At 35.5% G+C, this 10885-nt stretch overlaps 1 pseudogene; it reads right to left on the bottom strand.

The window, feature by feature from the left end:
- Window positions 1-1769: 1769 nt before the first annotated feature.
- LOC107815025 (TMV resistance protein N-like) lies at window positions 1770-9518 on the bottom strand (annotated as a pseudogene).
- Window positions 9519-10885: the final 1367 nt, after the last annotated feature.

Raw genomic sequence — 10885 nt, 5'->3', positions numbered from 1 at the left:
CGCTAGGCCGATTTATCTCGAGGTCATCAGATCGGAGCCATCATAGTTAGATGAATCCTAGAAGCTTGTGACTTATAGTACGAGTCTTGGGAGAGTTTTTGTGTATATTGAGAGTTGGTTATTGTATATGCCGAGCGGCATCTCTATCGTTTATTGGAATATCTATTATAGTTAGTTGCCGAATTTATGTTTCATTTTATTATTCTGTGATGTTAGGCTCACCTAGTCGTAGAGACTAGGCGTCGTCACGACATCTAACGGAGGGAGGATTTGGGTCGTGACAATTAGGTCGCAAGTTACAATGGCGTTTTGGGCTTTGTGTTTTGCATTCTATCCCGTAGGCGGGTGGGTTTAAGTTTTTTATTAATGAGATGTCATTCAAAGTATATAGTTAAAATAGCACGGTTTAGCCAATTTTCGGAGTGGTCATTCAAAAATAGTCAGTGTTTGCCAAGTCATTGAAAAATAGCCGCTATTTTGCTGCAACAGAGACCGGTCCAGCATAATATACTGGAGTTCGGTGCACCTGTGTATGAACTTCCAGCATATTATGTTGGACCGGTATACTTTGCCGGCTCCAGTATAATATACTGGAGACTGGAGCGCCGGTACTCCAAACTCCAGTATATTATGCTGGACCGGTATATTATACTGGAACTTCAGTATATTATGCTGGAGTATTTTTCAGGATTTTGAACAGTGTTTTCGTTCACAATTATCTTTACATAAAAAGTGGCTAAATTTTGATTACTTTTGAAACTGTGGCTATTTTTGATTGACCACTTGTAAATCTGGCTATTTTTGAATTTCTCCCAAGTATATACCGTTCATAACTCCATCATGTACTTTCACCACAATAGGTTAATCTTTTCGAAATGATATCTTTTGCAAGAACTTAACTATCAGTTTACTACAAGTTTAAACCGTAGGCTCAAAATTAAAGTTTGAAAAATTAAAGAACACTCAAGTGTGATTCTTTCAAAATAGTAGGTTCTTTGAACACCATATGGATGGTGGGGAAAGAATTTAAAAAGGGTCCGGTGCACAAAGTATTCCCCGTGCACACAGGGTCCGAGGAACAGTTATATTCTAAGAGATGTGATGTACACAATTTACCCTAATGCAAGCATTTAGTGGTTGTTGCCACAGCTCGAACTCGTGAACCTCAAGATAGTCATACATTGGTTTATCTGCACTTAGCAGCGGCTTCAATCGACCATGTTGCCTAACCTCCTTAATTCTTTCTTCCATCTATTAGATCAAAATGAGCAGTTAACTACTTAGAGATGTCACTTGCTTACTTCCATCAAAACTATCAAGGAAGCTTGTAGTCAAGCTTTCAGCTGTAGTTCCAACAAACTCCACTGCTTTTTAGGTAGACTTCATTGACAATCAGAAACATAGAAGTCACATATAGAAAACAACTGGAATTTAGTAATCTATCGGTCTACTGAAGTTGGAGAAAAACAGCAGAGAAATGTGTAAGAGTTTTGGCTCGTATAATTGTTCACACATAAAAAGAGGGAGCTTTGGCGTAACTCGTAAAGTTGTTGTCATATGACCAGGAGGTCACGGGTTCAAGCCGTGGAAACATCCTCTTGCAGAAATGCAAGGCAAGGCTGCGCACAATAGACCCTTGTGGTCCGGTCATTCCCGTACCCCGCGCATAGCGGGAACTTAGTGCACCGGACTGCCCTAAGTGTTCACATAAAACATCTACAACACATAAATGCTACAAGCTTATAAAACAGAACTTAATTTGAGAATCCTTTGTAATAAAGTAACTGTGCATTTCAAAATCCATGATAAATCTCAAAGTCGGATGCACCTACATCATGCTTGAGTAAAGTTTGATACATGATGTCCATTGGCAAGAGGTAAGTCCTTTTTACAGAAATGAAGAGGGAAAAAGTACGTACTAAACACCTGAATCTGTTAGTTCTTACATATTACATGCATTGTACTGTGATTAAATAGTAAGTTTGAGCTCCTCTGCTTGTTGCTGCTAATTCTCAGAGCATAGACTCATCCAACTACAGCTAGAGCTACCACGAATATTCAGCAGATCATTATCTACTCGGGGTAAGTAGTCATCAGCAATTACATACAGCCCCAATTATCTGCATGATGCCTTCAAGTTTGACTTCTGTTTCTCAATGGAAATTTCTGTTGATTTTGTATCATTTTCTGCTATTTTTAAAGCTCAATCTCTTCCGTATGCACCAAAAGATATACTTATTGAGCAGAAGATACCTCAAGATGCCCATAATACTCTGGTTTTTTCCCATTTGGCATAAATGTGTATATGCCCTAAACTAGCAAAAGGTTCCAATAAAATTCTCGACGCCATGAAATATATTTGGCAGGTTCCTCAATTCCAACATTTCTTTTCTGAACCACGTTTCTTGATTAGAATTTCTGACTCGTCATAATAATCTAAGGGACCCAAATATTATATGAGGTTCAACCATTTTTCCCATGAATGAACCATACTGGGGGGTAATCCTGATAGTATGTGGAATGGTAAACACTGGGTCTTCTACAATTTGGTGGAAGTTTTGGGATCTCTTTAAGCCTCTTGCAGTGTAGCAAGCCCAAATGTCGAAGGCAACAGAGTTGGGTTATGCTTTGAGGCAGATAATCAAAATTATTTCCGTTGAGATGCAATTCTACCAAAGAAGATAAAGATCCAATGTCTTCCGGAAGTCCTCCGTCTACTATATTGCAGTAAGTGAGAGACAGAATTTCCAACGACAATAATCCTTGAGCCACTGAAGGAAAGATAAAGGACTCTTCTCCGTAGAGTTGTTCATTGACGATGGCTCCAAACATCAAGGATTTAAGTTTGTTCAAGCGTGTGATAGAAGAAGGAGGTCGTGAAATTCTAGTACATCTAGCATCAAGTTTCTCTAAGCTTTCTAAATCCCCTATCTCTTCTGGCAAGCTTTTAAGTTCTGAGCATTTCACAAGACATAGAGACTTCAAATTTTTCAACCTACAAATGTTGCTTGGAAGAGTTACCAAAACATTGGAAAACAAGTCTAACTCGGTAAGGGCACTTAGGTATCTAATAAATGATGGTAGTTTTGTTATCCCTGTTCCGCTCATATCTAATTCTGACAAGCAATTCATGCTTTGGGGGATTTCTGGACAATTTTCCAAATGATTGCAGTGTCTTAAGTTCAGATATTTAAGAGATCCCGTGTGAAAAATACTTGGAAGCCTCTCAAGTCTTGTACACCAAGAAAAATCTAACATGATGAGCTTTTTGCAATATCCAAGGGAATGGTGAACCTCTTCGAGATATGCACATCCTGACAGTCTCAAAATCTCCAAATTTGGCATCCCTGTGAAATCTGGTGCGTGCATTAAGCTTGTACTCATGGAAAGATCGAGGGACTTTAAATCTGTCAAATACTGTTCACAAAAATATGGAAAACTGAGCTTATAATGAGGGGGAGCCATGATTTGGCGTTGTCATGCATCATAAATTTGGACATGTCAAAGTAGAAATTATGTTAAGCAAATGTGAGAAAGTCAATGGTTTTTATTCATCACTGAAAGATAGTGATTGTTAGATATAGAGATAACAGGAAGGAAATAATATTCAACTATACTACCTTTTTCTCCATCCATAATTGATGCAATGAACTACGCGGAAGTGCCAGATGAACAAGCCTTTTGGGTTCAAATTTAGCTGGCAATGACTTTAAAGGGTAGACATCCCAGCAAAACCAACGCAAATTGTTTGACAGGTACTCAATGGATCCATCATGAAATTTGATAGGCTTACCACGTGTCAGAATGTGTAATATCCTAAGCCTCTTCATATTTTTCAGAGCCGCTTTGCTATTGATTGAATGGTCCGTGGTACAGTTGATCCAGATTGCTTCCATTGTCTCGCTACCCTGGTAAACAAGATCATTAATATTTGTCTACAGTGGATAATTGAAAATGCAGTATAAGATCATCCCAAATATGGTTACTTTAGTTTCCTTACTCCTCACAGTGTTAAACATGATTTAAGCTGGATTGGTTCAACCTTTAAGGTTCTTAGAGCTTAATCCATTGTACTTCTAAAATCATGGGTTTTGATCTAATACTTGTTCAAATTTAGTGAACTTTCACATACACACACATATATACATATAGGGTGCAGATGAATTCGTTCCTAAAAAGCTACATCTTGACTCTCTCTCTACATATATATAAAGTCCTTTCATTTGTGATATAGACAACTCTATTTGTATGCAAAATTTCACAATTTCAAGGGATTAAATTTATTTCAAGTATTCAAATTTTAAACTTTGAGGCAATGGTTTTTTCTATCATTCTAGCTTTCAACCATTACTTTAACATCTTTTATACTATTACTAATGAAATACATAGATTACTATAACATCTTAAATTTAAGTCAAGTCAAATACGATCTTACAAGATGACCACAGGGGGAGTACTTTTCTACTTAAAATATTATGTCAATTTGTAAACTTTTTAGAATTTCAGTGACGGAGCGAACTCTATATTAAGAAGTTATGTACCAATTTATGCAAATAGAAATTTGACTTGAAGAATGAAACAGGGTAAATAGAAAATGTGGAAACTTGAGGTTCAAGCTTCAAAAAAGTATGAAAATGTATTTGCTGCATCAGGTAGTTCATTTTGCTTTCTGTCGACTAACATACACAAGTGACGTGATTCAAAAATTTAAACAAAACCAGATCCATGTATGCAAGACTGGGAAGGATTTGGAATTTGAATATATCCAATATATCTTCGAATATGAGAGAAAAATTAGTATAATTTTTGAGCATTATTTAGCTTACTTACCATGTTGTTATTCATCAGTTCCACAAAATCTTCTTTGAGCCATAGTCTACTTCGCTTTGCAGGATCCTTTTGCATGGTCACTACATATCTGCCCATTTCTTGTATCAAATCATGCATATCAATTCTACCTTCTTTAGAGATAAACACAAGCGATTTTTCAATTAAGACACTCAAACCAAGAGTAGAACCAAAGTGACAGCTCTTGACGATTTCTTCAACATAATGTTTCTCGTATCCTCGTAGGAAACATGCTATATCTAGAAATATCTCTTGCTCTATGGGCTCCAGTCCATCATAACTTATTTTCAGCTTTTTAAAAATTTCGAAACTGAAATCATTCTTCATCTGTTTTGCAGCAATTCTCCACTCAATTATGCTTCTCTTATGCAAGTAAGAACCCCAAACTTTGAGTGCTATAGGAAGGCCTTTAGCAAGACTTACTACCTCCAATATGAGCTTCTCGTAACACTTATCAGGAACTTCTTTCTTGAAAGCATGTTGATTGAACAATTGAATAGCATCACGGTTAGCAAGTGTAGTTATCTCATATATGGCATCAGTCTTACCAAGCAAATGATTGTTTCTACTTGTAACGATAATTCTACTGCCTTTACCAAACCAACCATGATCTCCAGCTAAGTAATCCAAATGGTCCCCATGATCAACATCATCAAGGACAATTAGAACCTTTTTAGAACGGAGTCTACCGCTATCATGTGCTTTCCCTCATCCTTATTATTGACGTAATCATCTTTGTTTCTCAACAATTTAGAAAGCAGGGTATTTTGCAGAGAATGTATTTGATATCTTGTTTCATTTTCCTTAATATCCGCAAGGAAACAAACAACATCAAATTGATCGGAAAGTTCGTCAAAAACGACCCTTACAATTGCTGTCTTGCCTATTCTTCCCATGCCACAGATCCCAATCATTCGAACACCGTCAGTTTCCATCTCTAGCATGGATTTTACTTGCTCGAGGTGAGTATCTATTCCCACAATATCTTTTCTAGAGGACAAAACAGCATTGCGTAAGCTGGACGAAATTTTGTCAACAATCTGCAAAATGATTTCTGATTCAATCCTGCAATGATGACAAGGTCATAGAAACAGATAAAATTTGCTTGATTGAAAGTGAATATGTAAAAGGAGTAATCACATAGATCAAAAACTTGAAGGCCCGCCTTATTTATCAATATGTCCGATCATCAAAATAAACTAAAAATGAGGCACTAAACTGATTTTCGCCTTTTCTTTTATTTGTGTTTCTACATACAATGAGTTGATTTAGTTTTGATTCTTAACCCATTTTCAGCCTGTTAATCAATTGAGAGGATAGTTATCAGCTAAAGTCATAATGGATTATTATAGTAAATTCCATCTTTAGATTTCATAGAAGCACTATGTATACTTAACTTACCCATCACAGTTATTGCAGACATCGGGACCCTTTATAGTGGCCACTTCATTCAGAGAATTTCGCCATCTTCGCACCTTTTCTATTCCATCATCATCCTTATATTTTGATTCGTGTTCAGCTAAGACTTTAGCAAAGCTCCCCTTTTGATGTCGAACTTCTGATGGATCCACATGATAAAAAACTGGGATGACAATTTGTCCATGTTGCTTCTTGCATTCCATGATTTTCAGTAATTCCATTAAGCACCACGAAGATGAAGCAAAATTCTTTGACAAAATGATAACGGCCACTTGAGACTCTTCAATAGCTTTATCAAGTTCTTGTGGGATTGAAGTCCCATGCTCTACTCTTTTATCATCCAGAAATGTGTGAATTCCACTGATTTTCAAAGCATGGTATAAGTGACTTACAAACGTTTTGCGGGTATCTTCACCCCTAAAACTTAGGAAGACATCATAGTTCCATCGAGGAACTTGTGAAGCACTGGTAACAGAAGAAGATGCCTGCTTTTAGTTGTGTGAAAGAAAATGAATTATAGGAATTTCCGTTGTAGTGCTATTTTTAACAAAGTCTACAGGCAGGAGCCAGGCGCACCAAAGTCTTTAATATAAACCTGCCACTACTCAAAAGAGAAGACATTAGCACTAGAAAACTGTTGTTACCCCAAATAAGCACACCTTTCTCCAACTAATGTTAAGCAAAAAAATATAGTGTCTGGTGTAGATGTATATCCCACTCCGGCACATTCATATATTTTGGAGGACCCTTTAAGCTACTTTCAATCAGAAAGGTCAAGGTAAAGCGAAGGGTCCACTTAATTTTGGCTGAGAAGAGAGATGTTCAACTGTGGACTTTTGTACCTCCTTGGCACAATAGAATGCAGCTTCAGAATATCAGAACACTGCTTAAATTACTTCTAAAATCGAGATAAGGAAATAAGTATCCAGCAACCTTCAAGTAATCCACATTCATAGAACTCCATCACATGTAAAAGACTACAAGCAAGCAGCTAAAAAGGGTTCCAACACATAGAAGTTTGTGTAGATATAGCACAATGTTCATTAATTCTTAATAAACATCCTTCTTGATTGAAAACATAAAGCTACCATCAGTCATAAAAGGCTGTGACCTGCTATAACTCTCATACCTATGATCAATCTATGAAATCAACAAATCCTTTACTCCTCCTTTGAACTTCTTTCTTCCTATGGCTATAGCCTATAGCTGTCCAACCCTCTCAAATGCAAAGATAACTAATAAGAAATGGACCTTGGACCTAACTCAACCCTAAAAGCTAGCTTATGAGGTGAGAATTGTCCAAGATCATACAACAATAATAACCCAAAAGTAATATATTTTCTTGGATAAGTAAGCCAACGGAATTAGACATATAACTTATCTAACAAAAGGAGTATCCAATCATGATTACAGTCTGCAATTAAAACAATATAGTAAATTTAGCGATAAATTAAACCACCTTGTGAAGTATATGTAATTGATAGTAAAAAAGGGGGGAAATATAGTACCTCCAAACTTGCCATATGATATTGGTTGGTGATTCAATCAAGAATTACTGGAGTTAGTTCTTTTCTGCAATTAACAGAGCTTTGTTGGACTGTTTATTGCTGGATATATTCACTTGAGAATTGGGAACCATCTAAGCTTACCAAGATGACAGTAATTCCAACATAATACAAGTCAGCATCGAACGGAAGTTCAAGCAAAGGGCAACAACAAATAGTTAAAGCATACGGAGTTTCCAATGTATTTCTTGTGGTTATATGGTTGTTAGTTTCTTGTCTCTTGGCTTCGGTTATAGAGTTGGTTACTTGTACTTTCCGTTGAATAAGAACATCTGAATCAGAATAAAACAACTGACTATTAAAATGTGTATTAAATTTAAAAATGTACGTCTGAATATTACAATAGATTAAAATTTAAACAAAGGTTAGGCAGGGGAATAAAAGTCCAATATTTTAAACATGGAGGACTATTAGTGCTTCATATGAAAGGAAAGGAATGAAATGCAGTTAACTCATTTGAGATTGAACTCATAGTCATGGCTCAAATTTACCTCAACATGAAAGTGCAGTTCTCAAGCCCAACTAGATTTCAGTTTGAACCTACTTCAATGGAGCTCAAAAGCGAGCCCTACCGAAAAGCATATTATTTGTTATTAATCAACAAACTAAAATGAATGCTGGTACAGGTCAAGACGTGTATATAGACATCTTGGAAAAGCAGTTTAAGGCCCTAAACGTCGCGCTAATATCTTGAGAACCAGAAACTTTGCTATCCAGCTAGAAGATTCTTACAAGCAACTCAAACTAACTTAAAAAGATTTAGCAAGAGAAGTCGTTCAGCTATACAAAACATTGACACCCACTAAAATGCCAATTCAACTATTCTCCAATAATCGATGATTCAATTCTAACTTAACATATTTAATCTAGTTATTACTAGTTCTCAACCAACAACAAGTCCATGATAATTCAGCTCAATCTTATACTCGTCCGACAACTTTCAATATGAACAATATATACCATAAGAACCAAAGACACCAAAAAAGGAAAAAAAAAAAATACAGGCTACAGCTACGCCTCGATTCCAAACTTGTTTGGGTTATACATCCTTACTGTCTATATCACTCCATTTAGAATTGTCGTCAATCCAGTATTCAATAATTTGTCTAACACTAGACTACTAGAGGTCTATATAACTTTGTATGTCTTCTACTTTTTGGTATAATTCTTCTATAAAGACATGTTTTCCTCCAATCATTAATAAAATTTATGAATTGATAAAAAATCTATAATTTCGTCAAAAAGGAAGGAAAAAAAAGAGTGAAGGAACTCTGCCTTCCGTCAGCTGTGTTTGCTGGTTCTGAAAATACTGCTACTGATATGGCGCTGAACGTCTCTGCTGATGATTTCTCTGTTGAAAGATAGGGTTAGCATTAGGATGCATGCTCCGACCGCCACTGCCATGTCCACCACTCATCCACGGCGGCGGATATTTTGATCTCGAATTCATAACCAATATGGTTATCTATGGAGTTCTCAAATCCATAATACTAAAAGGAGACATCATCAACAAGGGAGACTCGAACTCACAACCTCTCGGTTGGAAGTGGGACATCAACCAGAATAAGAAAAGACAGTATAGAAGAATTTTTAAATGTGAATCTTCCGATTATGGCAACCGCCGGCGACCGGAGGCAACGCCAACTTGCAAAGCAATTAATGTGAAGTAGCAGGGCGATTTATAAGTCGCATTCACGATTTAATGTGAAGTATTAGGTGTTGATTTAAAAAATAAGAACTAGGTATAAAGAGTTTTTTTTTTTAAAAAGAATATTTTATGGATAAAATAGTAAATATTTTGGTTAAATTTAAAGTGGTTATAAGCTGAAATTTGATAAGTCGGGAGAGACTAACTTATGGCTTTTGGTTTATTTTTGGCTTATAAACACTTAACTTATAAACACTTTTAATTTTACCAAACGCGTAAATAAGCCAAAAAGTGCTTATAAGCCAGTTTGACCTGCTTATAAACTTAGCCAAATACCCTCTTATAAGCTGCATTACACTATTGTGATTTATAAGTGGTATTCTAATATTGCGATTTTAATAGCTTGTTTGGATGTGTTTGTATTGTATAGTATTATTACTTTAAATATAATATTTATTTTGATTGTTACTTAAATTTTGTTGTATCGTATCGTTTAAATCATTCGTTATGTAACGATGAAAAGTGTCACTTTATGGAACGAGCGATTTGGTGTAATCACGTCGTTTTCTTTTTTCTCTCATCTTGCACCCTTTTATTATTAAATAATCCTATTTTATTCTTTACCTTACTTTTTTATATAATAATATTACCTCGTTTATATTTTCTTTATAATATTGCAACTTTATTCTTCATATTATCAGTGCATGACATCACGAAATGGTGACAAACAATACAATCTATTCAATTATTGTAAATATCAAAACGATACAGTACAATACAATACAATACAATACAATAAAACGATATATAACAACCATCCAAACAAGCTGTAAGTCGCATCAAATCACATTGGTTCCATTCTACTATAGTCGCGTTGGTTGCATTCCAATATAGTCGCATTCCGTTTTTACGATTTATAAGTCGCATTTCTACATTGTGATTTATTCTTATTCGTTGTTATATTCCTGAATCACAATTTACAAGTCGCATTAAAATTGTGATATATAAGTCGCATTCCAAAATACAATTTATAATTTTCATTACGTAATAAGAATTATAAGTAGCATTTCTGAAATGTGATTTACAATTCACAATTTATATATCGCATGTAATTGTATTTTTAAAATACGATGCAAGCTAAAACCATCCGTCGAACGGTTCATTACCTACCTCAAAACGCATGTGAATCACGTTTATCATATTCGCTTTGTATATTCTTTGCAAAAATTACACAATAATAAAAAGTTTATTCACTCGAATGAGCTCTTAAGAATGAGGCGGAGTCACCTTCGTGGAAAAAATACATTGTGTAAGTAGGCAAAAAGAAAATTTTATATATATACTATGTATTGACTCCCCTTAATTTTTCAATATGTTTACTTTTATATATTTTGATACTCCTTAA

The sequence above is a fragment of the Nicotiana tabacum genome, chromosome 11, assembly GCF_000715075.1.
Source record: "Nicotiana tabacum cultivar K326 chromosome 11, ASM71507v2, whole genome shotgun sequence".
In the NCBI taxonomy this organism is placed as follows: Eukaryota; Viridiplantae; Streptophyta; class Magnoliopsida; order Solanales; family Solanaceae; genus Nicotiana; species Nicotiana tabacum.
Note: the sequence above shows the minus strand (reverse complement) of the source record. Positions and strands in the feature narration are given on the sequence as shown.